This window comes from Cervus elaphus, chromosome 25 (genome assembly GCF_910594005.1).
Source record: "Cervus elaphus chromosome 25, mCerEla1.1, whole genome shotgun sequence".
NCBI classification, from domain to species: Eukaryota; Metazoa; Chordata; class Mammalia; order Artiodactyla; family Cervidae; genus Cervus; species Cervus elaphus.
Window position 1 is genome coordinate 21,834,745 of NC_057839.1, and position 22,338 is coordinate 21,857,082.

Genomic DNA, 22,338 nt, shown 5'->3' on the forward strand with positions numbered 1-22,338 from the left:
TAATTTCTTGATCAGTCACTCAGTCCTGTCTCACTCTTGGTGACCCCATGGATGGCAGCACGCCAGGCTTCCCTGTCCTTCACCATCTCCTGGACTTTGCTCAAACTCATGTCCGATGAGTCGGTGATGCCATCAAACCATCTCGTCCTCTGTCGTCCCCTTCTCCTCCTGCCTTCAATCTTTTTCAGCATCAGGGTCTTTTCTAATGAGTCAGCTATTCCCATCAGGTGGCCAAAGTATTGGAGTTTCAGCTTCAGCATCAGTCCTTCCAATGAATATTCAGGATTGATTTCTTTAGGATTGACTGGTTTGAACTCTTTGCAGTCCAGAGGACTCTCAAGAGTCTTCTCCAACACCATAGTTCAAAAGCATCAGTTCTTGGGTGCTCAGCCTTCTTTATGGTCTAACTTTCACATCTTTATGTGACTACTGGAAAAACCAGACTTTTGACTAGATGGACATTTGCAGCAAAGTAATGTCTCTGCTTTTTAATATGCTCTCTGGGTTTGTCATAGCTTTTCTTCCAAGGAGCAAGTGTCTTTTACTTTGATGGCTTCAGTCACCATCTGCAGAAGATTTTGGAGCCCAAGAAAATGAAGTCTGTCACTGTTTCCATTGTTTCCCCATCTATTTGCCATGAAATGATGGGACTGGATGCCATGCTCTTCGTTTTTTGAATGTTGAATTTTAAGCCAACTTTTTCACTCTTCTCTTTCACTTTCATCAAGAGGCTCTTTAGTTCCTCTTCACTTTCTGCCATAAAGGTGGTGTCATCTGCATATCTGAGGTTATTGATATTTTTCCCAGCAATCTTGATTCTGGCTTGTGCTTCATCCAGTCCAGCATTTTGCATGATATACTCTGCATACAGGTTAAATAAGCAGGATGACAATATACAGCCTTGACGTACTCCTGTCCCAATTTGGAACCAGTCTGTTGTTCCATGTCCAGTTGTAACTGTTGCTTCCTGACCTGCATACAGGTTTCTCAGGAGGCAGGTAGGGTGGTCTGATATTCCCATCTCTTAAAGAATTTTCCACAGTTTATTGTGATCCACACAGTCTAAGGCTTTAGCATAGTCAATAAAGCAGAAATAGACGTTTTTCTGGAACTCTCTTGCTTTTTCTATGATCCAGTGGATGTTGGTAATTTGATCTCTGGTTCCTCTGCCTTTTCTAAATCCAGCTTGAATACCTGGAAGTTCTTGGTTCACATACTGTTGAAGCTTAGCTTGGAGAATTTTGAGCATGTCTTTGCTAGCATGTGAAATGAGTGTGACTGTGTAGTAGTTTGAACATTCTTTGACATTGTCCTTCTTTGGGACTGGAATGAAAACCGACCTTTTCCAGTCCTGTGGCCACTGCTGAGTTTACCAAATTTGCTGGCATATTATGTGTAGGAGTTTTACAGCATCATCTTTTAGGATTTGAAATAGCTCAGCTGCAATTCCATCACCTCCACTGGCTTTGTTCATAGTGATGCTTCCTAAGGCCCACTTGACTTCGCACTCCAGGATGTCTGGCTCCAGGTGAGTGATCACACCATCGTGGTTATCTGTGTCATTAAGCTCTTTTTTGTATAGTTCTTTTGTGTATTATTGCCACCTCTTTTTTTTTTTATAGTTTAATGTATTTTAATAGCAAACTTACAGGAATAGCACAGAAGGCAGACAACATTAAAAACATGTACTTGCATGTAGGACAACTCAGTTAGAGAAGTGTAGTGAATGGACAGAATATACTGTATAATAAAAATTCTGCAAACACCATTTAGTTGCAGTCATTAAGAAATTTAGTTGTTTTATAAAAAATCCAAATGCTGGTATTTTCCAGAAAAATTTAACAGGTTTATTTATAATTGTTATAAAGTTGAACTGCTGAAAAATTTGTTCATGGAAACAGTTTGACTTGCATGAATGCTTTATGTCCCTACATTTATATTAAAAATTCACACACAAATGAAAATGGAAGAATTCCCAACACTGGATTTCTGTCCCCTATTTTTCCACATGCAATCGTATGTACCTTTTGACCCCATGGAAAAAAAATATCTAACATTCAGAACTACCAATAACAGGAAAAAGAGACTTTTTTTTTTTTTTTAAAGACTGAAATGTTCCCATCATAGTGAATTTTTAAGCACGTCCTCCACACATGCAGCATGCTAGCTGGATGTCTTTTGGCTGAATTGTTACATGTTTGGCATGGATAACACACAGGTTGGTTAGTGTCTTCAAAAAGCCAACCAGATAGGCCTCACTTGCCTCCTGCAAAGCACCAGCAGCTGCACTCTGGAAGTGCAGATCTGTTGTGAAGTTCCGAGCAGTTTCTCGCACCGGACGCTGGAAGGAAGTTTGCGAATCAGAAGTTCAGTGGACTTCTGATGACGTCTAATTTCACAGAGTGCCACAGTACCAGGCCTGTAACGACGAGGTGTCTTCACCCCTCCAGTAGAAGGCGCACTCTTGCCAGTGGCTTTTGTAGCAAGTTGCTTCCTTGGTGCTTTACTACTGGTTGATTTGCGGGCAGTCTGCTTTGTATGTACCGTGGTATAGAGACCTCCTGACTTACCCCCTTCTCCTTCTGCTGGAGCTCGGCGAGCTAGAGGCAGCGCTGGCGTTGGAGAGCAGTGGTGGCGTGGTGGTGGCTGCGAACACCTTGCCACCTCTTCTTAATACCTTCTGCTTCTGTTAGGTCCATACCATTTCTGTCCTTTATTGTACCCAAATTTGCGTGAAATGTTCCCTTGGTATCTCTGATTTTCTTTAAGAGATCTCTAGTCTTTCCCATTCTGTTGTTTCCCCCTATTTCTTTGCATTGTTCATTTAGGAAGGGTTTCTTATGTCTCCTTGATATTCTTTGGAATGCTGCATTCAGCTGGGTATATCTTTCCTTTTGTCCTTTGCCTTTTACTTCTCCTTTTCTCAGCTATTTGTAAGACCTCCTCAGATAACCATTTTGCCTTTTTGCATTTCTTTATTTGGGGGATGGTTTTGATCACCGCCTCCTGTACAATGTTACAAACCTCTGTCCATAGTTCTTTAGGCATTCTGTCTATCAGATCTAATCCCTTGAATCTGTTTGTCACTTCCACTGCATAATTGTAACGAATTTGATTTAGGTTATACCTGAATGGTCTAGTGGTTTTCCCTACATTCTTCAATTTAAGTCTGAATTTTGCAATAAGGAGTTCATGATCTGAGCCACAGTCAGCTCCCAGACTTGTTTTTTCTGACTGTATAGAGTTTCTCCATCTTCACCTGCAAAGAATATAATCAATCTGATTTTGATATTGACAGTCTGGTGTTGTCCATGTGTAAAGTCATCTCTTGTCCTGTTGGAAGAGGGTGTTTGTTATGACCAGTGTGTTCTCTTAGCAAAACTCTGTTAGCCTTTGCCCTGCTTCACTTTGTACTCAGAACCTTCAAATAGGAAAAACCAAATTCTTATTCACATTTGGATTGTCTGTACAATATTGTCATCATAATCCAGGTAAAGGTTATGCCAGACTTGTCCTATGAGTAGCACTGTCTATTTCAGTTCTGATTTGTCCAAAGTATGTAAGTGATAATTCACATCATTCCTTTCAGGGAGCAAAACAATCAAAACCACCATCAGTACAGACTCGGGGTATCCTTGGTGCTAGAGATGTCTATCATAATAATGATTACTTACATCGAGTGGAGTTTGACATTTATAGAGCTTTTATAAACATTACCACATTTCATCTTCATAATAGCCCTGTCAGGAGGTTTTGTTATTTCCATTTTTCTGTTGAGAAAAGGGAGTCTCAGCGATGGTAACTGAGTTGGTAAGTTTCAGAAAGGGTCTTCAGTGGATGTCTTCTGCCTCTAAGTCTGGGGAAGTTTATACTGTACCTCAATAAGGATTTATGACAGGAGCAAATGTAAGGGCTCAGTATGGATCTGGATAAGAAACATCACAGCTATGAAAGTGATGGGAGAGGTCTGGTCATTTCTTAGATCCTTCCAGAGGATGATGTGATGGGAAGAGAGAATGGCCATCAAAGAGTTCCACATCCTCATCTCAGAGGTCTAGGAATATGTTAGGTTGCTGGAGAAAGGGAAATTAATGTTGTAGATGGATTTAAGGTTGCTAATCAGATGACCTTAAAATAGGGAAATTGTTTTGGATTATCTGCATGGGTCTCACATAAGGAGGGAGGCAGAAAAAGAGAGTCAGAGGGAGATGTAACTAAGGAAGAAGGGCCAGAGCCACGTGACATTGCCAGCTTTGAAAATTCAGGAAGGGGACACACAGCCTTCCTGGGGTTGGAGATGACCTTTAGAATCTGAAAAATGCATGGAAACAAATCTTGCCCTAAAACTTCCTGAAAGGGACAGAGCCAGGCCACACCTTACGTTAGCCCACTCAGTCCCATGTTGAACTTCTGACCTAGAAAACCATAAGACAATGAAGTGTTGCTGCCTTGTGCCAGGAAGTCTGCGGTAATTTGTTACAGCAGGAGTGGAAAACTAACGGCAGGTGGATGGCTGTTAGAACCGGATCTGTAACTCTTTTCAAAGCAGGCAGTGCAACCAGGAACCTGTGTTATCACCATTTGAGGAGAGTTACAGGTTGGATCGATAGTTCATTCAATTATTTATTAATAAATATGTCTGGCACATCTGCTTGATGCCAGGTACTATTCCAGCACCAGCAATAAACAAGACATAAAAAAATCCTGTCTTCATGAAGGTATCATTGTATTATAGAAGGGGAGACAGGCAGTAAATAAGTAAAATACATCATATACTCTATAGTGAGAAGAAAAGTATAAGGAGAGGATGAGAGGAAGTGGTGTGTGTACAGTGGTTTGTAAACTTTAGATGGGGCTTCCAGGAGCAGGTTCACTGAGAAAGTGAAATATAAATAAAGACCTGAAGACTTACGTCAGGAAGAGGAGACAAGCCACAGAGCTTTCTGGAGAAGAGAGACCAGAACAAAGAAAATGAATGCAAAGGCTCTGAAGACAGGAGGGGTCCTGACATGCTGATGGATCAGAGAGAGTGGGTTGGTGAAAGCGTGGTTGAAACTTCTGGTGTTTCATTTAGCGTCTCCTTAACAGTGGGTTTGCAAGCTGCTTGTCTTTGCATGGGGTAGGGGCATGTTCATTTGACCATATCAGTTTATTCAAAAGCAAACATTGTTTTAAAAATAAGATAAATATTAAATTGGTTTATAAATGAGACTGTTAATTAAACCCCAGGTACTGCACATAATTTCACATTCTGTGACCAATAAAAGTTGCTGGAGAATAAAAAAAAAAAAAGACTAAAAGACTTCTGGAGTGCTTGGTTGATTTGAATAGTGGCTTATAGCTTCATCAAGCCTGGAGTTGGAACTTTTTCTCCTCAGCTGGTGGCCCTTTTTTTTTTTTATCACCTCTACTGCAGAGCGAAAGCAGACCATTTCCAAAAGTCTGCCCGAGGCAGCCTAAAGCAGATAGTATCAGAGAATTTTTCAGTGCTGATAACCAATTTTATGGATCAGTCATTTGACTTAATGAAGAGAATGGGGGAAAGTGATGCAAATGATGTAAGTACCGGTTGGCATTTCCTTGAAAATCTTAATAACTCTTGCTTTTCAAAGAGTTATGTGGTTGGGTAGTGCCTGTAAACAGGCTGACTTGGGAATGCTTTCAACCCAGTCAACGGTTCAGAGAGTGATGCTGGGAAAGGTCAGTCTCTTTTTTCCCTCATCACATTGCTCATATCTAATAGAAATCTCTCAGAGGAGAACAGCATTGAAACATGTATATTATCAAGGGTGAAACAGATCGCCAGTCCAGGTTGGATGCATGAGACAAGTGCTCGGGGCTGGTGCACTGGGATGACCCAGCGGGCTGGGATGGGGAGGGAGGTGGGAGGGGGGATCGGGATGGGGAACACATGTAAATCCATGGCTGATTCATGTCAATGTATGGCAAAAACCACTACAACATTGTAAGGTAATTAGGCTCCAACTTATAAAAATAAATGGGAAAAAAAAAAAGAAATCTCTCAGAGGAACTTTTATCCCTCTGTCTTCAGACGGAACCCACAGTCATTATCCCCCTAAAGCCATTGTGCAGCATTTCTTTAAAGGAATAGGCTACACAGAGTGCTTCAGGCGATCCTTGCAATGGAGGGGTGAAGCCCAGCAGCGAAGAAGGAGCCAAGGGTGACCAGGGAGCAGCAGACCACCTCCCCCCTGTAGTAGTAGGTTGAGGCAGTAGTAGGTTGAGTTGCCTACAGACTCATCCTGGCAAGAGGGACATGTAAGAAGTGTCAGACCTTGGTCTCTCACACAGCCAAGATCTGTGGTGGAGCAAACTACAGGAAGAACAAAGACGACCCTAGAGGTATGCGGCAGTCTAAAATCATGGCCTCAAAATTCTTTGATGCTCTTCCTGTCAAGAAGTAAGGTCTGCACTTCCTCCCCGTGAACCTTCTCACGATGGTTCGACCAACAGGATGGAGCAGAGGGACACTGTGTCTGACTCTGAGTGCAGGCCTTAAATGGTATGGTTTCCGCTTATAGTCTGTTGAGGCAGTTGCCATGCTGTGGGGGAAGCTAAGCCTCCCCCACGCAGGCCCACGTGGAGAGGAACCACAGCCAGCCACGTGGAGCGCCGGCTGGGTCACCCCAGTTGGCATTTCATGGACCAGAGGGCTGTGCCTGCTGAGCCCTGCTCAGATTGTGAGAAAATGAAATACATATTATTATTTTAACCTACTTACTTCTGGGGTAGCTTGTTGTACATGTAAAATTGCAACAAAGGTACATTTTAGGAGATGGGAAAGAGAAATGTCAGGTATCATACAGGATTGTTTTGCTTTTTCAAGTATATTTAATAAGAAGCATATGATTAAAATCTTTGTTAGCCATTCTGGAATTATTGACTCTTTCCTCAGAAAAATGCACATATATTAACCATTTAGATACAGTTTCAGGAGTCTCAGGCCCTCCTATGTTTTTCCACAGGCATATAGACCTCAGCTAGAGCGTCTCTCCACTGCTATTTGTTATAAAGTGGAATTTGGCATAAGCATAGGGGAGGATGAGGGAAAGGACACCGAACTTTGTTATTAGACTTGTGTTTTATTCTAGCCCTTTCATTGTCTTGCTCCTTATCGGAGGGTAAAGTGCAAAACCTCTGTACTGCAATTTCTTGGATGGTAAATTGTTGGTTCAAGTCCTGTCCTTTATTTCTTCAAAGGAATGCTGAGATTAAAAAAAAAAAAAAAGAAAGTGAATGCTTAGAAAAGTTGTAATTTGCCCCTCAGAGGTACTTAAGGAGTATATGTTGAGTTAATTGCTAGCTTCTGTTATCCAATGGGGATTGCTTGATTGGGAGGCCCAAACCTTTAAGGGCAAGATATTGCTCATAAAACAACTCTGAGACATGGACACCAGGCAAAGAAAATCAAGGAGTATAGGATTGAAAAGGGGAAATAAGTATAGTGTGACCTTTCACGCTGTTCTCCCTGGTTCCATAGTCAGTGGAGAGAAACTAGGAGAAACAGTAGCCTGCAAAGATTGGTATCAGTTTACACCAAAGCAAAACTCTGCTCACCAGCACAAGGACTTGAAAGCAGCATACACAGAGATCTCACAAAATATAAAAACACAGAAACTGCCTTCAGCATTGGCGTCACTGGGTAGAAAGTCTATTTACATTGGTTCTTATGAGGTCAGCAAAACATTTTGAATAGCAACTCTTTGGCTGCCTACAGTGAATCTGGAATTATGAAATAAAATATAAACAGCAGACCTGACTTCTGAGCAGGTTGTTCCAAAATTTCTTCTTTGTTTTCTCTTGCAACAGATTGCACTGTTACTATATTTATAGATTTCTGTTACCTCAGATGAAAGGATCCTGATGTTGGTTAGGGTAAAACCCAAAACACAGGTGATGGAAGGGAACACCCAATGTTATAGCCTCCAACAAGGAAGATCCACTGTGGTTGTTTTCCTTTCCATTGTGTAACCCTAAGAATAGGGAGGGGCAGGGGAAGAAAAAGCTGAAATCATGTCCACATGGATTGAAGGCAATTTAGTTTCCATCAGACGCAGTAACATTGATCAGTGAATTGCAAAATCTTGAACAACAGTTGCCAAGTACAAACTGTGTCACAGGATCCAGTTCAAAGGTATCTGCAGTTTTTTTAGTTTTCACATCAATGTCAGTTCAGTTCAGTTCAGTTCAGTTCAGTCGCTCAGTCGTGTCCGACTCTTTGCGACCCCATGAACTGCAACACGCCAGGCCTCCCTGTCCATCACCAACTCCCGGAGTTTACTCAAACTCATGTCCATCGTACATGACCACTGGAAAAACCATAGCCTTGACTAGATGGACATTTGTTGGCAAAGTAATGTCTCTGCTTTTTAATATGCTATCTAGGTTGGTCATAACTTTCCTTTCAAGGAGTAAGCGTCTTTTAATTTCACGGCTGCAGTCACCATCTGTAGTGATTTTGGAGCTCCGAAAAATTAAGTCTGACACTGTTTCCACTGTTTCCCCATCTATTTCCCATGAAGTGATGGGACTAGATGCCATGATCTTAGTTTCTGAATGTTGAGCTTTAAGCCAACTTTTTCACTCTCCTCTTTCACTTTCATCAAGAGGCTTTTTAGTTCCTCTTCACTTTCTGCCATAAGGGTGGTGTCATCTGCATATCTGAGGTTACTGATATTTCTCCCGGCAATCATGATTCCAGCTTGTGCTTCTTCCAGCCCAGCATTTCTCATGAGGTACTCTGCATATGAGTTAAATAAGCAGGGTGACAATATACAGCCTTGACGTACTCCTTTTCCTATTTGGAACCAGTCTGTTGTTCCATGTCCAGTTCTAACTGTTGTTTCCTGACCTGCATATAGGTTTCTCAAGAGGCAGGTCAGGTGGTGTGGTATGCCAGTCTCTTCCAGTATTTTCCACAGTTTATTGTGATCCACACAGTCAAAGGCTTTGGCATAGTCAATAAAGCATAAATAGACGTTTTTCTGGAACTCTCTTGCTTTTTTGATGATCCAGCAGATGTTGGCAATTTTATCTCTAATTCCTCTGCCTTTTCTAAATCCAGCTTGAACATCTGGAAGTTCATGGTTCACATATTGCCGAAGCCTGGCTTGGAGAAATTTTGAGCATTACTTTACTAGCATGTGAGATGAGTGCAATTGTGCAGTAGTTGAAACATTCTTTGGGATTGCCTTTCTTTGAATTGAATGAAAACTGACCTTTTCCAGTCCTGTGGCCACTGCTGAGTTTTCCAAGTTTGCTGGTATATTGAGTGTAGCACTTTCACAGCATCATCTTTCAGGATTTGAAAGAGCTCAAGTGGAATTCCATCACCTCCACTAGCTTTGTTTGTAGTTATGCTTTCTAAGGCCCACTTGATTTCACATTCCGGGATGTCTGGCTCTAGGTGAGTGATCACACCATCATGATTATCTGGGTTGTGAAGATCTTTTTTGTACAGTTCTTCTGTGTATTCTTGCCACCTCTTCTTAATATCTTCTGCTTCTTTTAGGTCCATACCATTTCTGTCCTTTATAGAGCCCATCTTTGCATGAAATGTTCCCTTGCTATCTCTAATTTTCTTGAAGAGATCTCTAGTCTTTCCCATTCTGTTATTTTCCTCTATTTCTTTGCATTGATCGCTGAGGAAGGCTTTCTTATCTCTCCTTGCTATTCTTTGGAACTCTGTTTTCAAATGGGAATATCTTTCCTTTTCTCTTTTGCTTTTCATTTCTCTTCTTTACACAGCTATTTGTAAGGCCTCCTCAGGCAACCATTTTGCCTTTTTGCATTTCTTTTCCATGGGGATGGTCTTGATCCCTGTCTCCTGTACAATGTCATGAACTTCCATCCATAGTTCATCAGGCACTCTGTCTATCAGATCTAGTCCCTTAAATCTATTTCTCACTCCCACTGTATAGTCATAAGGGATTTGATTTAGGTCATACCTGAATGGTCTAGTGGTTTTCCCTACTTTCTTCCATTTAAGTCTGAATTTGGCAATAAGGAGTTCACGATCCAAGCCACAGTCAGCTTCCAGTCTTGTTTTTGCTGCATGTATAGGGCTTCTCCATCTTTGGCTGCAAAGAATATAATCAGTCTGATTTCGGTTTTGACCATCTGGTGATGTCCATGTGTAGAGTCTTCTCTTGTGTTGTTGGAGGAGGGTGTTTGCTATGACCAGTGTGTTCTGTTGGCAAAACTCTATTAGCCTTTGCCCTGCTTCATTCCGTACTCCAAGGCCAAATTTGCCTGTTACTCCAGGTGTTTCTTGACTTCCTACTTTTGCATTCTAGTCTCCTATAATAAAAAGGGCATCTTTTTTGGGCGTTAGTTCTAAAAGGTCTTGTAGGTCTTCATAGAACCATTCAACTTCAGCTTCTTCAGCATTACTGGTTGGGGCATAGGCTTGGATTACCGTGATATTGAATGGTTTGCCTTGGAAACGAACAGAGATCATTCTGTCATTTTTGAAATTACATCCAAGTACTGCATTTCGGACTCTTTTGTGACCATGATGGCTACTCCACTTCTTCTAAGGGATTCCTGCCCACAGGAGTAGATATTATGGTCATCTGAGTTAAATTCAGCCATTCCTGTCCATCTTAGTTCACTGATTCCTAGAATGTTGACATTCACTCTTATTATCTCCTGCTTGACCACTTCAAATTTGCCTTGATTCATGGACCTAACATTCCAGGTTCCTATGCAATATTGCTCTTTACAGCATCGGACCTTGCTTCTATCACCAGTCACATCCACAACTGGGTTTTGTTTTTGCTTTGGCTCCATTCCTTCATTCTTTCTGAAGTTATTTCTCCACAGATCTCTAGTAGCATATTGGGCACCGACCAACCTGGGGAGTTCCTCTTTCAGTATCCTATCATTTTGCCTTTTCATACTCTTCATGGGGTTCTCAAGGCAAGAATACTGAAGTGGTTTGCCAGTCCCTTCTCCAGTGGACCACATTCTGTCAGACTCTCCACCATGACCCGACTATCTTGGGTGGCCCCACACGGCATGGCTTAGTTTCACTGAGTTAGACACGACTGTGGTCCTGTGATCAGATTGGCTAGTTTTCTGTGATTATGGTTTTAGTGTGTCTGCCCTCTGATGCCCTCTCGCAACACCTATCATCTTACTTAGGATTCTCTTACCTTGGATGTGGGGTATCTCTTCACGGCTGCTCCAGCAAAGCACAGCCACTGCTCCTTACCTTGGACGAGGGGTATCCCCTGACGGCTGCCCCTCCTGACCTTGAACATGGAGTAGTTCATCTCGGCCCTCCTGTGCCTGCGCAGCCGCTACTGGGCAGAGTCAATCAGGGCTGAACTAAAATGACCTTTGGAAATAGTTTATCACCTCTTCTTTTTAGCAACTCATATCTTAAAAAAAAAAACCCTACCCCAAAATATGAATTTAATCCTTATTCAGGTTTGGGCACGTTTGCATGTAATAATTGCTTATGGTGAGTCAGTCCAGTGAAAGTTAAGGGGAAGACTACCCCTACTCCACACTGCATTGGTTTTCTGCACATCAGCATTGAAGGGGGCAGAAGTCTTCTGCAGAGACAGTTCAGCTGGGGCACAGAGGCAGGTGACCTTGAGGGGCCGGTAAAGTAGGTCTTAGGAGGTGATTATATCCCTTATTTCTTCCTTCTGTGTGCAGGCATGCTAAATCGCTTCAGTCACGTCCAACTCTGTGCGACGCTATGGACTACAGCATGCTAGGCTCCTCTGTCTATGGGATTCTCCAGGCAAGAATACTAGAGTGGGTTGCCATGCCCTCCTCTAGGGGATCTTCCCGACTCAGGGATTGAACTCACGTCTCTTACATCTACCTGCATTGGCAGGTGGGTTCTTTACCACCAGTGCCACCTGGGAAGCCCTTCTTCCTTCTAGGGGTATCTAATTATAAAGACAGGCTCAGTGTAAAGCCCACTCACCGTCAGACACTTGAAAGTGCCTGAGTGTGAAAAGTTGAAATGTACTCACAAAATACCCATGAGTGAACATGTAGAAGATTTTTTCTCAGGGGCTCCCTGTTAGAGTCTCTCAAGTACTGTTTCCCTTGAAGGAAACCAGTGCCAATAAACAGACACTTAAAGAAAGAAGCTGAGGCAGAGTAAACCATATGGATTTATAGCCCATATATAAGGAAAAATTAGAAGATGATTGCTTCTTGGCAGGAAAGCTAGGACAAACCTAGACAGTATATTAAGAAGCAAGGTCATTACGTTGCTGATAAAGGTCTGTATAGTCAAGGCTATGGTCTTTCCAGTAGTCAGGTACGGATGTAAGAGTTGTACCATAAAGAAGGCAGAGCGCTGAAAAATTGATGCTTTCACTCTGGTGTGGAGAAAACTCTTGAGAGTTCCTTGGACAGCAAGGAGATCAAACCAGTCAATCCTAAAGGAAATCAACCCTAAATACTCATTGGAAGGACTGATGCTGAAGTTGAAGCTCCAATACTTTGGCCACCTGTTGTGAAGAGCCGATTCATTGGAAAAGACCCTGATGCTGGGAAAGATTGAAGGCAGAGGAGAAGAGGGTGACAGAGGATGAGAAGGTTGGATGGCATCACCGATTCAATGGACATGAACTTGGGCAAACTCCAGGAGACAGTGAGGGACAGGGGAGGCTGGCATGCTACAGTCCATGGGGTCACAAAGAGTCAGACATGACTTGGCGACTGAGCAACAACAAAGGAAAAATATCCCTACCTAGCAATTTTTTAAGAAAAGCATGCACTAAAGGGAAAATTGCTATTTCCCACCACCCCCCACCCCCAGTTCTTTCTTATGCTCTGTTTTGTTTGCCGTGTTAATTGGAGATTTACGTTATTTATTCTGTATGATATCCAGACCTTTTAGGAATTATTTGGTATTTTTCCAGTTGGTCCTCCTTCCTGGCCCTGGGCGTGGCTCTGGAACAGCAGAGAGAAATCAAGCATAGTCCCTACTTGTCAGGAGTTCACACTCCAGCCAGTTGGCCTAACCACAGCCAGCAACTACCATACGGTTTGATGAGGGAGGCGGTTTGACAAGGCACGGCAGTGGCACTGGTGCAAGTGTTTGACTTGGGGGCAGGACGTTGAGGGGAATCTTGAGATCTTGAGATGGGGAGGGATATGTGAGCTGTATCCTGTCAAAAAGTGGCGGTATTTCAGATGGAGGGGAAGAAGCTTGGGAGGTAGAGGTGGCCCTTCTGGGAAGAGGGACTAGTTAGTCCAAAACACAGAGGTGGCAATGGCCTTGTGTGTTTTGGGAACCTTTGGGAGGTTGGTAAGGCTGGAGCATGTGGGTGTTAGACCGGGAAGCCTGGGAAATGACGAAGAAGAAAGAAGGAGATGAGCATGGAATGCCTGGTAGGCTGTGCGGAGGCACCTGGAGTCTTTCTAAAGCCTCTGGGAGCCTTCCAAGGATTTCTCAGAGTCCCTCGGCAGCCATGGTTCCCACACAAGCCAACAGTGACTGGAAGTTTGCTAGACTCCAAGGAGGCAGGCCCAACGAAGGGGAGTTAACCCCCTTGGTAGCCGCCCTGAGACAATGATGGAAAAATGTCCCAGCTTCCTGGCTCCTGAGTGGGGCAAAACTGCACTTCATCCTTGGGTGTGCTGGAGGCCCCCACTGTGTGGAGCCCCACTGCTCACAGCAGTGATCTGGTCATTTTCACACCAGTATTTCTTCTCACCCCTGCCGTTCTGCCACGCCCCTTACACTTGCTCCCTGGGGTCTCTTCTTCAATAATATTTGCACTTAAAGTCTTAGCTGAATCTGTTTCTTGTGGAACCCAACCTAAACCAGTTTTTTGGGGAGATAGGGAGAGATACGGTCATGCAGGTAGACTCTACATGGTTTTCATGAGCATGAAGGTAAGAGGGGAGGATTCAAGAGCAATTTAGAAAGTACAATTTGTAGAAATTACAGCTTTGCTGGATGTATCGTGAGAAGAAGGGAAGGAGTCTCAGGTGACTCATGATTTGGGCTTGTGAACTGGGGGACTCTGTTAAGCAAGATAAGGACTACAGACTGGGAAATAGAATTTTTGGCGACATATAAAGAATTTGGATTTGATTATGCCGAGTTTGAAGAATTGCCACAGACTGCGTGAAGCTTAGAGGAAAGAAGCAGCTTGGAAACCCCAGCATTGAAGCCAGGCATCATTTCCTAAGTGGCAGTGGAAGCAATGATGTGAGTGTGGGCAGGGGCTGTGGGGAAAACCCAGCAAGGACAGAACCCTGGGAGTACATGCCAAGCCTTACCAAGCACATGGGTGAGGAGGACCTGCTAAAGAGAAGGAAAAGACCAGGCAAGGGCCAAGAGAGCGATGTTGCAGAAACTAAGAGAGAGAAAGTGTCAGGAGAGGGAGAAAACAATGAAGAGCTTCTGTGAGGTAAGCCTGCACATTTCCATTGAATGTAGACATTGGGTGGTCAATGGTATCTTTAGGAAGTTGGTATTAATTTGTTGATCCAATTAAATTAGAGAGGCAGGAGGGGATTTCCCCCTTAAGAAATCTAATTTTATTACTTGGAAAATAGGTTCAACAAGAAATGCCTAGAAGAGGGATTGTCTTAATAAATAGATGAACATAATTTCCAATTATAGGTAAGCATGATTTCAGTTAGCATGCCAAAGGACACAACCCTCTACTTAGATGATTTGTATGAAATTGGAGACTTACAGAGCTTCAAGTTTGTTGTCCTAATTGGGCAAGAATTTTCCTTTTAAGCTAGCTGTTTTTTTTTTTTTTTTTTAAGTCGGTCCTACTCCTGTTCAAGGAGCTTCCCAGGTGGCTCAGTGGTAAAGAGTCCACCTGCCAATGCAGAAGCTGCAGGGGATGTGGGTTGGGAAGAGCTCCTGGAGTGGGAAATGACACCCTCTCCAGCCTTCTTGCTGGGATAATCCCATGGACAGAAGAGACTGGCGACCCCAGTCCATGGGGTCACAAAGAGTCAGACACAGCTGAGTGACTGAGCATGCATGCACTCCTGTTTAAAAAACAAAGCAAAACAAAGTTTAATTTTATAGCTGGTGCCCTGTTGAATTTCTAATAACAGTGATACTTTCTGTGTCTTATTTAGTTACTTGTGATTAAGGATTTAATCTCTATGGTTAGACTGGGTAAGTATTAGAATTACTCCACTACTGACTTTCTAAGATCCCTGGGGAGGTACTTCTGTGGGCCCCAGTTTCCCCATCTGTAAAATGGAGGTGATATTCTGAGGTAATATAACCTCAGAATGTTTCTCAGTACAAATGAGTTAATTCAAGTAGTATACTTAAAACCATGTCTGGCATAGACTAAGTGCTTAGTACCTTTTAGTACTGAAATACTATTTATTAGTATTTTTCCTATTTTTTATCCATTTCTGTTGTTAAAAATCAGGAGACAGCATGATGTAAAGGAATAATGGTTGAACCAGAAAACAAAAGAGTAAGGGTCTATTCCCAGCTTTTTCTGTCAACTCCACTCATTTCTCTCAGCTCACTTTTCTTCATTTGTCAAAGACGGAGGTCGGAATACAAGACCTTTGCCAGTCTTGGCTTTAATATCCTGGAAGCCTACCATTTGCGTGGGGCGGGGGAGGTAGCTGACTTACATACTAGTCTTAGCTATAGCATGTTTTTCCCTGAGGAAAGATAAACGGGCAAAAAGGGAAATCTGAAAACCTTTCAACTAGGCTTTCTGAAAAGTGTGCTAAATGTTTTAGTTTACTTTCGCACAATTCCTTTCTTGGGCTGAAATGTACAAATCTACTGCTTGTGTTCTATTTGGATGGCTTATCTTTTCTTTTTGTGTATATCCAGTGATCTTTCATTTTTGGCATTTAAAAACCCCTTTTATAAAATAAAATCAAAAAATTTTTCATGCATCCATTTCATTTGTTAATGCTATAATCTGTATAAAACCAGCTCACTTAAATTAATTATTCTTTTACATCATAAATATGACATGAAAATAAAGTAATAATTATATGATGTGCTATTTTCTTGTATCTTAACACATTTTTGAGGTCTGAAAATTGGTTCCTTTTCTACTTTTGCCCTTAATCCAGTGAATTTTTCCTTTGATGAGTTATTTTTCATGTGCACACACGGGGGAGCTTTTGAGACACTGGTTTGGGTGTTATACGTCAATGGCTTTCCCAACAACTTGAGTCTGAGGTGATGGAATGGAGTTCTCCATCATGAGCAGTATAATAGGCTGACATTTCCTTAGTGTTGTCTGTTATGAGGTCCCAGGAACAATTCGTTATTCTCTCCTAAAAGTAGCTGTGTATGTGCATTCTCAAGCAAAAAAAAAAAAAAAGGATAAAAATTAAAAAAAAGAAAAAGGAAGATTTTAGCAGATTTGTTTTCTGATGCCTCAGTAAGAAGCATATGGGACCTAAAAGCATGGTGGAATAGAAGAAAAAATCCTGCCTGAAAGGAGAAGAAGAAAAAGTGAGAGGTCAGAGTTGAGCCTGACACTCTTGGCCTCTTGCTCTGTTTGCTGTCGGAGGAAAATGCAGAAAAATAGAAAGTGCTGTGTTAAGTGAAAAGAAGCCCCTGTGTCACAGGCCCTGACTGCCTTTACCATTGTCTTTTTTTGGACCCAATTTTAAAAAATAATTTTTGACATAAATAAACATATAAAAATAGCCCTGGTGGCAGGTGCACAGACACATGATAGAGTATCATAGATGGCTGGGGCTTCCCTTTGCCCCAGTTTATTTGGATTATCAACAGCATCATAGTCATGCCCAGATGCTTTGCTCATGAAGCAGGGTTTTAAATGCCTTTGAAAATGAAGATACTATGAGAAAATCAATACTGCTGATTTTTTTTTAAAATGCTATTTATATATCAACAAAGCCCCATTAGCAGTTATTTTACTTGTGTAGTCTATGGTATAGCTGGATTAATATAAATTTATATAAAATTGAACAGACCATTCTTTGTAGTGAATGAGAAATAGGTAAAAGTAGCTTCCCCTTCTCACTGGTTTTGGCTCCCAAGGCAGCCAAATTATACTCTCTGCAGTTTTTGTTTGACTCCTTGCCATTCCTTCTTTCTCATCTTTTCCTCAGGACTCTCACACAATCATCAACTGTAACCATCCTGGACTTCCATCACAGACTCCAATTGTACATTTTCCACCACTCATTGCACATTCCTGCCTGGATATGGGAGCCGGATTTAGTAAATCAAGTACCTAACTTACCTTCCTTCCTCCACTTGTCTCCTCAGCCTCCTCCTTTACTCCCCACCTCAGCTCACCAATCCCTCCTGGCTTTCCCACTTCCACTCTGTTTTTAAAATAACTTTATTTTATATTGGAGTATATCCTATTAGCAATGTTGTGATAGTTTCAGGTGCATAGCAAAGCAACTCAGCCATATGTATACATGTAGCCATTCTCCCCCCAAACCCTCTCCCATCCAGGCTGCCACATAACGTTGAGCAGAGTTCCCTGTGCTATGCCGTAGGACCTTGTTGGTTATTCATTTTAAATATAGCAGTGTGCACATGTCAACCCCAAACTCCCTAATCATCCCTTCCCCGTGGTAACTGTTGAGTTCATTCGCTAAGTCTGTGAGTCTGTTTCTGTTTCCTAAATATTTGTGTATTTGTATCATTTCTTTTTAGAATTCACATATGAGGGATGTCATGCAATATTTCTCTTTCTCTGTCTGACTTAATTTACTCAGTATGGAAATCTCTGGGTCCATCAATGTTGCTGCAAATGGCATTCTTTCATTTTTTTTATGGCTGAGTAATATTCCATTGGACACGACTGAGAGACTGAACTGAACTGAATATTCCATTGTACACATATATCACAACTTCTTTATTTATTCCTCTGTCAGTAGACATTTATGTTGCTTCCATACCTTGGCTATTGTAAACAGTGCTGCAATGAACATTAGGGTGCATGTTCCTTTTGGACCACGTTTTCCTCTGGATGTTTGCCCAGAAGTCCCACTTCTGCTCTTGAATTTTTTGAGCCACCTAGGCTTGAAAATTTGGGGTCACCTTTGACACTTGCCTGTCTCATGTTCTGTGCTGTGTCGTGACACCCCAAGACCACCCTTAGGCCTGATGACCTGCTAAAAGAATACATCGACTCAGAACAGCTAGTACACTATGGCTGTGGTTTACTGAAGTAAAAGGATAGAGATTAAGAGAAAAGGGAACGATGCATTGGGCATGATTTCCAGGAGAAAACAGGCACACACCTCCAAACCTTTTTTTCCCAGGGGAGTTGCATGTCTGTGCTTAATTCTCGGAGCAATGATGTGTGACATGATGTGCAGCCAGGGAACCAGCGGCGCTCACCTGATCCCTGGTGTCCAGGGTTTTTATTGGGAATCGGTCATGTAGACATGCAATGCCAGTGTGATTTATTTCAGTTGTGCAGACTCCAGATCCCCAGGAAAAGACAGGCATTCACTGTGAATCATACTGTTAGTATAAACTATTTGACCAGACTGATACTGCTTGGCTCATGGCTTCAGGCATACAACACTTTTACCCAGCAGACTATTCTAAGAACTCAAGAGCTCAGCTACTAACAGCTGGCCAAGTCCTGGAGACAGGAAAATTTTGAGAACATGTAGGATTTGAGCAACCCAGCTCTGCTGAGTTAACCTTAAAATCACCAGGCTTTATTGGTTACTGGCAAAAATGGGTAAGAGCACATACTTTGGTGTTAAAACAGGTATGTGTTTCTAGCTCTATGAGGATTAAATGAGATGTAGTGAAGAGAAGAGTGGACATATAAATACTAAATGAATGTTAGATGATGGTTTGTTGTTGTTATAATTAGTACTGTGTCTGCCCTTTCCTATCCAGTGCTGCTCATGTCCATCTAGTCTAAGACCTCATTGCCTTCGCTTTCGTGGTACCTCAGCTTCCCACATCAGTGAACCTAGGAAGCTCTGCGGCAATAATGGTCCCCAAATCTGAGCAGCTTGCAGACCCAGGAGGGTCCCTCAATCTGTACTTACTCATTCTGAGTCAGCTGCAGCTCTGCTCCATGTGATTGTCATCCTGGGACCCAGACCGAAGGAGCAGCTCTGCTCTGGGATCTTATAAAAGAGCATGTGCTAGAACCATTTAAAGGCTCTTAAAGTTTTTCTTGACAATGGCATGTTTTCTATGCATTCCCATATAGTTGGCTAAAGAATGCCATGTAGGCAGACCTAAGGTTAATGGATTAGGAGTATATAGTATTTCCTTGGCAGGTGGTGGTGAGTGCTTGGATAATAATATAATCTCTCACCTTTCCTAGCTGGCCTCTCTGTCTCCAGGTTCCTCCTACTCTCGTCACACTCCCGTCTATTCTGTTGACTATCACCAAGTCTATACCCGTGAAGCTCCGTGTTGGTGAATTATTTCCCTTCTCTGAAATTGCCTTAATTCACCGTCTTCTATTGACTAGTCAGGAAAGCTCCTTTTTAAGTTCAACCACTCATGGCTCTCCTGTGCTCTAGGTAAACCTGAATATTCACCCACCCTGGGCCTATTTTATCTTAGCACCTCAACACGATTGCTCATGACAGTCATTTACTGAGAAGGATGACAGATACCTTAGTCATAGTCATGCCTGAAACATGTGATGAATGAATGGAAAAATAAATGTTGCCTCTAGTGTTACAAAGAAACCCAGCTGCTATTGAATGACAGGGAGGCCAGGCAGGGGAGTGTGGGGAGGCTGAGATCCAACTCATGCTTTTCTCACAAGCCAAGTCCTGAGGTGGGGTATGCAGGAAGGGTATCTTCTTCTAATTAACACATAAACAGTGAATAGTATAGCAGTGGCCTTCCTTCTAGGGTCTTTGTATATTAAAAGGAAACCTCCTGTAGAGAGGATCTTTGTGCACCCAAAGGACCATACAATGTGGAAGTCATCACAGAGCAGCTGGAAAAAAAATGTTGTTTAGGGTCTGCTTTTTTTGTAAGTTTCATGTCCTGGGCCACCAAGTCACTGACCTACTCAGCCTCCTTTGAATATCTGTGTCTCAGGGACCCTTCATGAGATTGAGCTCTCATGCCACTTTGGGTTTCATGAGAAGGGACCCATGGGCTTGGCTGTCTTTGCCCATTCAAGTTTTAGTTATCCTGGGGGCAGCACCCCTCTTACTGGAGAAAATAGCTCTTGAGGCCAAAAATAGCAGACTGAGAGTAAAGGATGAATAAAAGAAACTGGATCTATTTCACTTGGTAAAAAGAGATAAAGCCTGGCTTCATGAAAACGTTCCTAAAAATAAAAACCAATCCCTGGCAGTGCAGCAAATAAGCCAAAACGGCTTCTTGGGTGAGTGATTTTTAAGGTTTTTTTTTTTTTTTCCTGGTTACAATTTTAAAAAGCTGCTCTAAAAGAAATCTGTTCCAGATTCAGTTACTAAAGGGGAACGATGCCGATTAGTGGGAAGGAGAGCCAGAGGACTTCGATGGCCCCGGGCGGTGACTGTGACCAGGGTGGGGGCTTCCTTGCTGCCTGGGAAGAGCCATAGCACTCGGAGTCCGCTCTCAGCCGGGCTGTGCCTAGCAGCTGTAGAGCTGATGAAACCATTGTGTATGTTGTCAGCGACATGTTGGTTTTAACTTTTTAAGCGATATTTTACTTAGGCTTCTACTTTGTGTCAAGGGGGCTAAGCTTTTAGATGACTGAGGTAATAAACCAAGCAAAGAAAACTGAGTGTCATCTGTGTTAAGGTATTAACTCCAGCACTAATGAGATGCTGAGTAGCAAGACAGAGATGATTAGCAGACACAGAATGAAGGAATTGAGGAGGCAAACTTTTACATCCTTACATATTAGGATTAGAAGTAGTGTGCCTGCATAGTCAGTCATGTCTTTGCGGCTCTTTGTGACCCCATGGACTGTAGCCTGCCAGGCTCCTGTGTTCATGGGATTTCCCAGAAAAGAATAAATACTGGGATGGGTTGTGATGCCCTCCTCCAGGAGATCTTCCTGCCCCAGGGGTTGAACCTGCATCTATTGTGTCTCCTGCATTGGCAGGCAGATTCTTTGCCACTTAGCCACCTGGGAAGCTCATTAGAGTGTGGAGCTAATTAGAATGTAGAGTCTGGAAAGAGACCTAGCCTTGAATTAGAGAGAAGATGAAGTTTGATCAACTCAACATATGTCCCCTTCACTACTGGGAAAACTCCAGGGCCATTGTGTTGTCATTAAATAGTCTTACTAATATTAGTTTAATGAAATACCAATGTGTCTGTGGCATTTTGGGATCCTTGTCATTACCAGGATACGGCCGTTCACACTTCATATTTATGGGCTCCAAGTCTGCTCTGAAATTCCTTCACACACAACTTTAGCTATCTTGACTTGCCAGTGGACAAAACAATAGAATCCTATTCTATAACCGTAAGGATCTTTTCACTGTTCCCAAGCCTGAGGAGACTTTCTGGAACAAAGTCAAAGTGAGACAAAATGTTGCCTCCATTGCATATTCTGTATATAGAAAAGACTTTTATATTTCCCTTTGAAGAAAACATCCTTTTCAGGGATGGCTTTTCTTCCATAGTCTTATAAAATGCTATTAAGTAATTTAGTTTAAATTTGCTTTGCTTCTTTTTATTTGAATGAACCTTCTCCTCTTTTCAGATGGATGGGTAGTCATTTAATTATCAGTTTAGAAGGATTTGGGTCTTTTAGATCTTCCTTTAATGGGGGAGTGATATGTCTATTGATAACATGGTAGTTCCCCTCTGGGAGAATCCTCTGTAGTTCTGTGGCCTTGGTCTCTATAGGACTTGAAAGTGGATGCTGAGCTTTCTGTGTGAGTGGTCACTGCTGAGATCTTTGACTAAGCTGACAGGTCATTTTTCATCAAGGCCTGAGTTGGCCTCCCTGTCTGCTGTGGCTGGGGAACATGCTGGGTCAGATTTTGAAGCTGGAGACTTTCACGTTAAGTCACTTCAGTCGTGGCTGACTCTTTGTGACCCTATGGACTGTAACCCACTAGGTTCCTCTGTCCGAAGGATTCTCCAGGCAAGAATACTGTAATGGGTTGCCATGTGCCCTCCTCCAGGGGATCTTCCTGACCTAGGGATCAAACCCGCATCTCTTAAGTCTCCTGCATTGCAGGCAGATTCTTTACCAGTAGCACCACCTGGGAAGCCCCCCCCAAAACTCCATGCTCCATGTAGACTCTGTTTCTTTAGAATGGTTAAAGTAGAACCGTTCTTCAGCTCATTGATGTCATTTACGGCAGTGACAGTACAGCAATAATACAGCCAGGAACTTACGCTCCTTTGCTCATTTACTCTGGGCTGTTTGAGTGCGTGCAGTGTGCTGGGCAACA

At 42.5% G+C, this 22,338-nt stretch overlaps 1 protein-coding gene and 1 pseudogene across 1 annotated transcript in view; one reads left to right on the forward strand and one right to left on the reverse strand.

Annotated features, from left to right (window-relative positions):
• Window positions 1-22,338, forward strand: part of PDE4D (phosphodiesterase 4D) — a 1,564,000-nt gene that overhangs the window by 90,594 nt on the left and 1,451,068 nt on the right. The gene's annotated exons all lie outside the window — the stretch shown is intronic.
• On the reverse strand, window positions 2,135-6,658 carry LOC122683515 (annotated as a pseudogene).